Raw genomic sequence first — 10000 nt, 5'->3', positions numbered from 1 at the left:
CATCCCATCCCGAGGGATGAATGCCCGCTGACGTTCGTCCACAGCACATGCACGCATCAGGCGTGACGCGAGAACCTTGTGAAAGGTCCGCGCCAACACCGAGCAGACCGTAATGGGGCGAAAGTCAGCGGGGGATGTTGGTGCAGCCGTTTTGGGGAGAAGTGACGTCCGGGCGCGAAGCAGACGCTCGGGGAGGGCGCGGGCCAGGAGGAAGAGGTTCAAGAGTTTCACCAGGACTTCATGCGGCAGGCGCCGCAGCTCCGCTGGAGTCAGGCCGCCGATCCCCTGGGCGGCAAGGCAGCAGCGACTTAAGAGAGTCATAGTTACTCCCGCCGTTTACCCGCGCTTGCTTGAATTTCTTCACGTTGACATTCAGAGCACTGGGCAGAAATCACATTGCGTCAACACCCGCTAGGGCCATCGCAATGCTTTGTTTTAATTAGACAGTCGGATTCCCCCAGTCCGTGCCAGTTCTGAGTTGATCGTTGAATGGCGGCCGAAGAGAATCCGCGCACCCGCGCGCCCCCGGAGGAGCACGCTAAGGCGGACGCGGCCTCGCAGCAAGGAAGATCCGTGGGAGGCCAAGGCACGGGACCGAGCTCGGATCCTGCACGCAGGTTGAAGCACCGGGGCGCGAACGCCGCGCAGGCGCGCGCATCCTGCACCGCCGGCCAGCACGAGGCCGACCAACGGCGAGAGCAGACCACGCCCGCGCTAAACGCCCGCACTTACCGGCACCCCTACGGCACTCACCTCGCCCAGGCCCGGCACGTTAGCGCTGACCCACTTCCCGACCAAGCCCGACACGCCCCGATCCTCAGAGCCAATCCTTATCCCGAAGTTACGGATCCAATTTGCCGACTTCCCTTACCTACATTATTCTATCGACTAGAGGCTCTTCACCTTGGAGACCTGCTGCGGATATGGGTACGAACCGGCGCGACACCTCCACGTGGCCCTCTCCCGGATTTTCAAGGTCCGAGGGGAAGATCGGGACACCGCCGCAACTGCGGTGCTCTTCGCGTTCCAAACCCTATCTCCCTGCTAGAGGATTCCAGGGAACTCGAACGCTCATGCAGAAAAGAAAACTCTTCCCCGATCTCCCGACGGCGTCTCCGGGTCCTTTTGGGTTACCCCGACGAGCATCTCTAAAAGAGGGGCCCGACTTGTATCGGTTCCGCTGCCGGGTTCCGGAATAGGAACCGGATTCCCTTTCGCCCAACGGGGGCCAGCACAAAGTGCATCATGCTATGACGGCCCCCATCAACATCGGATTTCTCCTAGGGCTTAGGATCGACTGACTCGTGTGCAACGGCTGTTCACACGAAACCCTTCTCCGCGTCAGCCCTCCAGGGCCTCGCTGGAGTATTTGCTACTACCACCAAGATCTGCACCGACGGCGGCTCCAGGCAGGCTCACGCCCAGACCCTTCTGCGCCCACCGCCGCGACCCTCCTACTCGTCAGGGCTTCGCGGCCGGCCGCAAGGACCGGCCATGACTGCCAGACTGACGGCCGAGTATAGGCACGACGCTTCAGCGCCATCCATTTTCAGGGCTAGTTGCTTCGGCAGGTGAGTTGTTACACACTCCTTAGCGGATTCCGACTTCCATGGCCACCGTCCTGCTGTCTTAAGCAACCAACGCCTTTCATGGTTTCCCATGAGCGTCGATTCGGGCGCCTTAACTCGGCGTTTGGTTCATCCCACAGCGCCAGTTCTGCTTACCAAAAGTGGCCCACTTGGCACTCCGATCCGAGTCGTCTGCTCGCGGCTTCAGCATATCAAGCAAGCCGGAGATCTCACCCATTTAAAGTTTGAGAATAGGTTGAGGTCGTTTCGGCCCCAAGGCCTCTAATCATTCGCTTTACCGGATGAGACTCGTACGAGCACCAGCTATCCTGAGGGAAACTTCGGAGGGAACCAGCTACTAGATGGTTCGATTAGTCTTTCGCCCCTATACCCAGCTCCGACGATCGATTTGCACGTCAGAATCGCTACGGACCTCCATCAGGGTTTCCCCTGACTTCGTCCTGGCCAGGCATAGTTCACCATCTTTCGGGTCCCAACGTGTACGCTCTAGGTGCGCCTCACCTCGCAATGAGGACGAGACGCCCCGGGAGTGCGGAGGCCGCCGCCCCGTGAAGGGCGGGGAAGCCCCATCCTCCCTCGGCCCGCGCAAGGCGAGACCTTCACTTTCATTACGCCTTTAGGTTTCGTACAGCCCAATGACTCGCGCACATGTTAGACTCCTTGGTCCGTGTTTCAAGACGGGTCGTGAAATTGTCCAAAGCTGAAGCGCCGCTGACGGGAGCGATTATTCCGCCCGAGAGCATCCCGAGCCAACAGCGGCGCGGGTCCGGGGCCGGGCCAGGTAGGTCCGTCATCCGGGAAGAACCGCGCGCGCTTGCCGGGAGCCCGAGCGCCCAAAGGGGCGAATCGACTCCTCCAGATATACCGCCGGGCAGCCAGCCAGGACACCGGGGCTCTGCCCAACAGACGCGAACCGAGGCCCGCGGAAGGACAGGCTGCGCACCCGGGCCGTAGGCCGGCACCCAGCGGGTCGCGACGTCCTACTAGGGGAGAAGTGCGGCCCACCGCACACCGGAACGGCCCCGCCCCGCGGCGAGTGGAAAGGCAACCGGACACGACCCCGCCGCGGATTGCTCCGCGCGGGCGGCCGGCCCCATCTGCCGAGGGCGGAGGCCAGTGGCCGGATGGGCGTGAATCTCACCCGTTCGACCTTTCGGACTTCTCACGTTTACCCCAGAACGGTTTCACGTACTTTTGAACTCTCTCTTCAAAGTTCTTTTCAACTTTCCCTCACGGTACTTGTTCGCTATCGGTCTCGTGGTCATATTTAGTCTCAGATGGAGTTTACCACCCACTTGGAGCTGCACTCTCAAGCAACCCGACTCGAAGGAGAGGTCCCGCCGACGCTCGCACCGGCCGCTACGGGCCTGGCACCCTCTACGGGCCGTGGCCTCATTCAAGTTGGACTTGGGCTCGGCGCGAGGCGTCGGGGTAGTGGACCCTCCCAAACACCACATGCCACGACAGGCGGCAGCCTGCGGGGTTCGGTGCTGGACTCTTCCCTGTTCGCTCGCCGCTACTGGGGGAATCCTTGTTAGTTTCTTTTCCTCCGCTTAGTAATATGCTTAAATTCAGCGGGTAGTCTCGCCTGCTCTGAGGTCGTTGTACGAGGTGTCGCACGCCACACCGCCAGCCGGCTGTGCACGCTACCGAGTAAGTACCGGTATGCGAACCGCCAGGCGACGGGCGCGCATCGCACGTTTAAGGAGACGCGGCCGGCCCCACAGGCGGCCACGACACTCCCAGGTCTGCGAAGCGGGGCAAACGCCGCGCGCTTCAGTATACGTAGCCGACCCTCAGCCAGACGTGGCCCGGGAACGGAATCCATGGACCGCAATGTGCGTTCGAAACGTCGATGTTCATGTGTCCTGCAGTTCACATGTCGACGCGCAATTTGCTGCGTTCTTCATCGACCCACGAGCCGAGTGATCCACCGTCCTGGGTGATCTTTTCATAGTTTCCACTATCTCTTTCAAGACAGTTGCATAGGCGGGACTGAGGCGTGTGGCGGCCCCTGTTCCAGCGTTCAGTGTCCAACGGCCTCACGGCCGATGGGCGTCGTACGGCTCCACACCGGAGCGGACAGGCACTCGGGCGAAAGTCATTCAAAACCGGCGCCAGGCGCCAGGTGCCGCAGGCCAGCCGCTCCAGCGCTTCAGCGCTCGTACCACACAACATTGCCGTTAGTTTTGAGACGAACGCGTGGTTCCGCACGCGGCGCACGGCTACTGCGAGCCGTACAGGTAGCGTGTTGCGCGACACGACACGCACATCGAAAGACATGCAGTCTAGTCGGTAATGATCCTTCCGCAGGTTCACCTACGGAAACCTTGTTACGACTTTTACTTCCTCTAAATGATCAAGTTTGGTCATCTTTCCGGTAGCATCGGCAACGACAGAGTCAATGCCGCGTACCAGTCCGAAGACCTCACTAAATCATTCAATCGGTAGTAGCGACGGGCGGTGTGTACAAAGGGCAGGGACGTAATCAACGCGAGCTTATGACTCGCGCTTACTGGGAATTCCTCGTTCATGGGGAACAATTGCAAGCCCCAATCCCTAGCACGAAGGAGGTTCAGCGGGTTACCCCGACCTTTCGGCCTAGGAAGACACGCTGATTCCTTCAGTGTAGCGCGCGTGCGGCCCAGAACATCTGAGGGCATCACAGACCTGTTATTGCTCAATCTCGTGCGGCTAGAAGCCGCCTGTCCCTCTAAGAAGAAAAGTAATCGCTGACAGCACGAAGGATGTCACGCGACTAGTTAGCAGGCTAGAGTCTCGTTCGTTATCGGAATTAACCAGACAAATCGCTCCACCAACTAAGAACGGCCATGCACCACCACCCACCGAATCAAGAAAGAGCTATCAATCTGTCAATCCTTCCGGTGTCCGGGCCTGGTGAGGTTTCCCGTGTTGAGTCAAATTAAGCCGCAGGCTCCACTCCTGGTGGTGCCCTTCCGTCAATTCCTTTAAGTTTCAGCTTTGCAACCATACTTCCCCCGGAACCCAAAAGCTTTGGTTTCCCGGAGGCTGCCCGCCGAGTCATCGGAGGAACTGCGGCGGATCGCTGGCTGGCATCGTTTATGGTTAGAACTAGGGCGGTATCTGATCGCCTTCGAACCTCTAACTTTCGTTCTTGATTAATGAAAACATACTTGGCAAATGCTTTCGCTTCTGTTCGTCTTGCGACGATCCAAGAATTTCACCTCTAACGTCGCAATACGAATGCCCCCGCCTGTCCCTATTAATCATTACCTCGGGTTCCGAAAACCAACAAAATAGAACCGAGGTCCTATTCCATTATTCCATGCACACAGTATTCAGGCGGGCTTGCCTGCTTTAAGCACTCTAATTTGTTCAAAGTAAACGTGCCGGCCCACCGAGACACTCAATAAAGAGCACCCTGGTAGGATTTCAACGGGGTCCGCCTCGGGACGCACGAGCACGCACGAGGCGGTCGCACGCCTTCGGCTCGCCCCACCGGCAGGACGTCCCACGATACATGCCAGTTAAACACCGACGGGCGGTGAACCAACAGCGTGGGACACAAATCCAACTACGAGCTTTTTAACCGCAACAACTTTAATATACGCTATTGGAGCTGGAATTACCGCGGCTGCTGGCACCAGACTTGCCCTCCAATAGATACTCGTTAAAGGATTTAAAGTGTACTCATTCCGATTACGGGGCCTCGGATGAGTCCCGTATCGTTATTTTTCGTCACTACCTCCCCGTGCCGGGAGTGGGTAATTTGCGCGCCTGCTGCCTTCCTTGGATGTGGTAGCCGTTTCTCAGGCTCCCTCTCCGGAATCGAACCCTGATTCCCCGTTACCCGTTACAACCATGGTAGGCGCAGAACCTACCATCGACAGTTGATAAGGCAGACATTTGAAAGATGCGTCGCCGGTACGAGGACCGTGCGATCAGCCCAAAGTTATTCAGAGTCACCAAGGCAAACGGACCGGACGAGCCGACCGATTGGTTTTGATCTAATAAAAGCGTCCCTTCCATCTCTGGTCGGGACTCTGTTTGCATGTATTAGCTCTAGAATTACCACAGTTATCCAAGTAACGTGGGTACGATCTAAGGAACCATAACTGATTTAATGAGCCATTCGCGGTTTCACCTTAATGCGGCTTGTACTGAGACATGCATGGCTTAATCTTTGAGACAAGCATATGACTACTGGCAGGATCAACCAGGGAGCTGCGTCAACTAGAGCTGAGCAGCCGGCCGCCCGGGAGTGTGTCCCGGGGACCCGCGCGAACACGCAAGCGTCCGCTCAATTATTCTGCAAACAGGAGGAGGCTGAGCTCCCCTGCACAACACACCTCGAAACCCTCTCAGGTCCCGGCGGCGCGCAGCGCCGTCCTAAGTACTTGGTCGGGTTCGAGAGAGGCGCAATCGCCCGGAGTTAGGCGAGTAGACGCTTTAGGTGCGACCACCCGTGCTCCCAACTGAGCTTGCCGCTGCCGACAGAGGCCCGGGAGCGTGCTGTCGTGGCATTGCCGGCGGGAGACAACACGCGCCACCTACGGTGACCGGCAGCTCCAACGCCGGCGCCACAGAAGGACAAAAGCCCCACTTGGGTGCCGAAGCGAACTCTCCCAGCACAGCGCACGCGCCAACACGTCCGCACAGCTGCGATACAAACCACCTGCGAGAACCGCTGGGGCGACCGAGCAGCAGACGGCGTCGCGGCGCCGAGCGCCGGGCGGCGGCGCATCCTCAGCGCACAAAGTCCTCAATCGGACCAGCACACTGCAGATGGCCACCGCGCTTCGCACCGGGCCCGCGAGGACCTACTTTGGCCGCAAGGCGCCGCGAGCAGGGGGCGCCGGCGCGCAGCTGCGCCGCCTGCCGCGTCCGTCGGCCGGCGCGCCTGCCACTGGCCGCCCCCACCAGCCGGCTGTAGCGCGTGCGCCCACGCACCGCGCTGCCAGCACGCCGGGCGGCCCCCCCTCACCGGCCGGGGACGGTCCCACCCAGCCACCGCCGCGTATCGCCTCACACCCAGATCCCCTTTCACGTTCGTGGGCATGGTGGGTATCCCTGAAACAACCGGTTAATAGCTCGACCGATCGTCGCCAACACTGATTCACCTCTAGCGAGAACAACCGCACCACAACGGGTTACCAGTTGTTCATTTGCGTAACGTCACCAGCAAACGTACACGTCCATCGCCATTTGCAACGAGTATTGCATGCCTGTGTCAGGTGTCACAACACACTACGTCTGCCCACATAGACGCAACAACATGTGCACGCCTAGAGAACACGTGGAAGGTCGACCCCGTACGTATGCGGTGTCCATTGCGCGAACGACTGTCAGCCGGCCTCTGCAGCATGTCGCAGATGTGGAACACGGTGCAACATGCTATCACGGTGTGTGAGAAGAGACGACTACGTCCGAATACACGCTCCACTACATCAACAGACTGCTCATGCTGATCGCCATCCAGGGCGTCCGTTCCTCCCACACGTCTGTATGGCGTACCACACTGCAATCCAGCTCTTATAGGGAGACGACACGTAGCTGCGTGCACAATATTTGGACTGTATGGTCCGCCGTTGCTAGGCGCAGTCGTCATACGGCCACATGTGCCACGATGTATCATTCAGTACATACGGACCAATGTGCAGTACAGTTTGTGGGTTTTGCGTACATCGGCGGACAGGTGACAGGCCGTACCACAACGTAGGCTGAGTACGTCGGCATGCGAAGGGCGTTGAACATGCAAACTTCTCACCGACCAGCTTGCGAAGGCAGGGGGGAAGGGGGGGGGCATGTACGTCCTGCTGCTATCCACATTACAGTGTATAGCAGGAGCATGTGGAAAGTCAGCAACACCTGCAAGGTGTTTAACATGACGCGATACACAGGGGACCGGGCAGTGCGAGTAGCGAACTATATTGCGAGGGTTGCGGTTAGGCAACACTACACTAATTTAACGAGTTGCATAACAATTACAGAGCAGGTTCAGCGACAACGTGCGTCAGGTTAAGGCGCAATATAGTTTTGGTTACGGCGCACTTTAGGTTAGGTTAAGGCATATTATAGGTTAGGTTAAGGCATATTATAGGTTAGGTTAAGGCATATTATAGGTTAGGTTAAGGCATATTATAGGTTAGGTTAAGGCATATTATAGGTTAGGTTAAGGCATATTATAGGTTAGGTTAAGGCATATTATAGGTTAGGTTAAGGCATATTATAGGTTAGGTTAAGGCATATTATAGGTTAGGTTAAGGCATATTATAGGTTAGGTTAAGGCATATTATAGGTTACGTTACGGCACAACATGGGTTACGTTACGGCACAACATGGGTTACGTTACGGCACAACATGGGTTACGTTACGGCACAACATGGGTTACGTTACGGCACAACATGGGTTACGTTACGGCACAACATGGGTTACGTTACGGCACAACATGGGTTACGTTACGGCACAACATGGGTTACGTTACGGCACAACATGGGTTACGTTACGGCACAACATGGGTTACGTTACGGCACAACATGGGTTACGTTAAGGCACAAATTAGGTTAGGTTAAGGCACAAACTAGGTTAGGTTAAGGCACAACGTAGGTTAGGTTAAGGCACAACGTAGGTTAGGTTAAGGCACAACGTAGGTTAGGTTAAGGCACAACGTAGGTTAGGTTAAGGCACAACGTAGGTTAGGTTAAGGCACAACGTAGGTTAGGTTAAGGCACAAATTAGGTTAGGTTAAGGCACAAATTAGGTTAGGTTAAGGCACAAATTAGGTTAGGTTAAGGCACAAATTAGGTTAGGTTAAGGCACAAATTAGGTTAGGTTAAGGCACAACGTAGGTTAGGTTAAGGCACAATGTAGGTTAGGTTAAGGCACAACGTAGGTTAGGTTAAGGCACAACGTAGGTTAGGTTAAGGCACAACGTAGGTTAGGTTAAGGCACAACGTAGGTTAGGTTAAGGCACAACGTAGGTTAGGTTAAGGCACAACGTAGGTTAGGTTAAGGCACAACGTAGGTTAGGTTAAGGCACAACGTAGGTTAGGTTAAGGCACAAATTAGGTTAGGTTAAGGCACAAATTAGGTTAGGTTAAGGCACAAATTAGGTTAGGTTAAGGCACAAATTAGGTTAGGTTAAGGCACAAATTAGGTTAGGTTAAGGCACAAATTAGGTTAGGTTAAGGCACAAATTAGGTTAGGTTAAGGCACAAATTAGGTTAGGTTAAGGCACAACGTAGGTTAGGTTAAGGCACAACGTAGGTTAGGTTAAGGCACAACGTAGGTTAGGTTAAGGCACAACGTAGGTTAGGTTAAGGCACAACGTAGGTTAGGTTAAGGCACAACGTAGGTTAGGTTAAGGCACAACGTAGGTTAGGTTAAGGCACAACGTAGGTTAGGTTAAGGCACAACGTAGGTTAGGTTAAGGCACAACGTAGGTTAGGTTAAGGCACAATGTAGGTTAGGTTAAGGCACAACGTAGGTTAGGTTAAGGCACAACGTAGGTTAGGTTAAGGCACAATGTAGGTTAGGTTAAGGCACAACGTAGGTTAGGTTAAGGCACAACGTAGGTTAGGTTAAGGCACAACGTAGGTTAGGTTAAGGCACAACGTAGGTTAGGTTAAGGCACAAATTAGGTTAGGTTAAGGCACAAATTAGGTTAGGTTAAGGCACAAATTAGGTTAGGTTAAGGCACAAATTAGGTTAGGTTAAGGCACAAATTAGGTTAGGTTAAGGCACAAATTAGGTTAGGTTAAGGCACAAATTAGGTTAGGTTAAGGCACAACGTAGGTTAGGTTAAGGCACAACGTAGGTTAGGTTAAGGCACAACGTAGGTTAGGTTAAGGCACAACGTAGGTTAGGTTAAGGCACAACGTAGGTTAGGTTAAGGCACAACGTAGGTTAGGTTAAGGCACAACGTAGGTTAGGTTAAGGCACAACGTAGGTTAGGTTAAGGCACAACGTAGGTTAGGTTAAGGCACAACGTAGGTTAGGTTAAGGCACAACGTAGGTTAGGTTAAGGCACAACGTAGGTTAGGTTAAGGCACAACGTAGGTTAGGTTAAGGCACAACGTAGGTTAGGTTAAGGCACAACGTAGGTTAGGTTAAGGCACAACGTAGGTTAGGTTAAGGCACAACGTAGGTTAGGTTAAGGCACAACGTAGGTTAGGTTAAGGCACAACGTAGGTTAGGTTAAGGCACAACGTAGGTTAGGTTAAGCACAACGTAGGTTAGGTTAAGGCACAACGTAGGTTAGGTTAAGGTACAATATAGGTTAGGTTAAGGTACAATATAGGTTAGGTTAAGGTACGATATAGGTTAGGTTAAGGTACGATATAGGTTAGGTTAAGGTACAATTTAGGTTAGGTTAAGGTACGATATAGGTTAGGTTAAGGTACAATATGGCGTAGGTTCAGATACACATT

General features: G+C 54.7%; 2 non-coding genes and 1 pseudogene across 2 annotated transcripts; all 3 read right to left on the bottom strand.

Annotated features, from left to right (window-relative positions):
* LOC126435715 (large subunit ribosomal RNA) overlaps positions 1-3191 on the bottom strand; it is a 6618-nt pseudogene extending 3427 nt beyond the window's left edge.
* A 188-nt stretch (positions 3192-3379) lies between these two features.
* On the bottom strand, positions 3380-3534 carry LOC126435690 (5.8S ribosomal RNA). The gene has a single exon (XR_007580125.1). It is a non-coding gene; the product is annotated as a 5.8S ribosomal RNA (ribosomal RNA).
* Positions 3535-3885: 351 nt separating this feature from the next.
* LOC126435703 (small subunit ribosomal RNA) lies at positions 3886-5794 on the bottom strand. The gene has a single exon (XR_007580136.1). It is a non-coding gene; the product is annotated as a small subunit ribosomal RNA (ribosomal RNA).
* Between the last annotated feature and the right edge of the window lie 4206 nt (positions 5795-10000).

The sequence above is a fragment of the Schistocerca serialis genome, unplaced genomic scaffold, assembly GCF_023864345.2.
Source record: "Schistocerca serialis cubense isolate TAMUIC-IGC-003099 unplaced genomic scaffold, iqSchSeri2.2 HiC_scaffold_1215, whole genome shotgun sequence".
Lineage (NCBI taxonomy): Eukaryota > Metazoa > Arthropoda > Insecta > Orthoptera > Acrididae > Schistocerca > Schistocerca serialis.
Note: the sequence above shows the minus strand (reverse complement) of the source record. Positions and strands in the feature narration are given on the sequence as shown.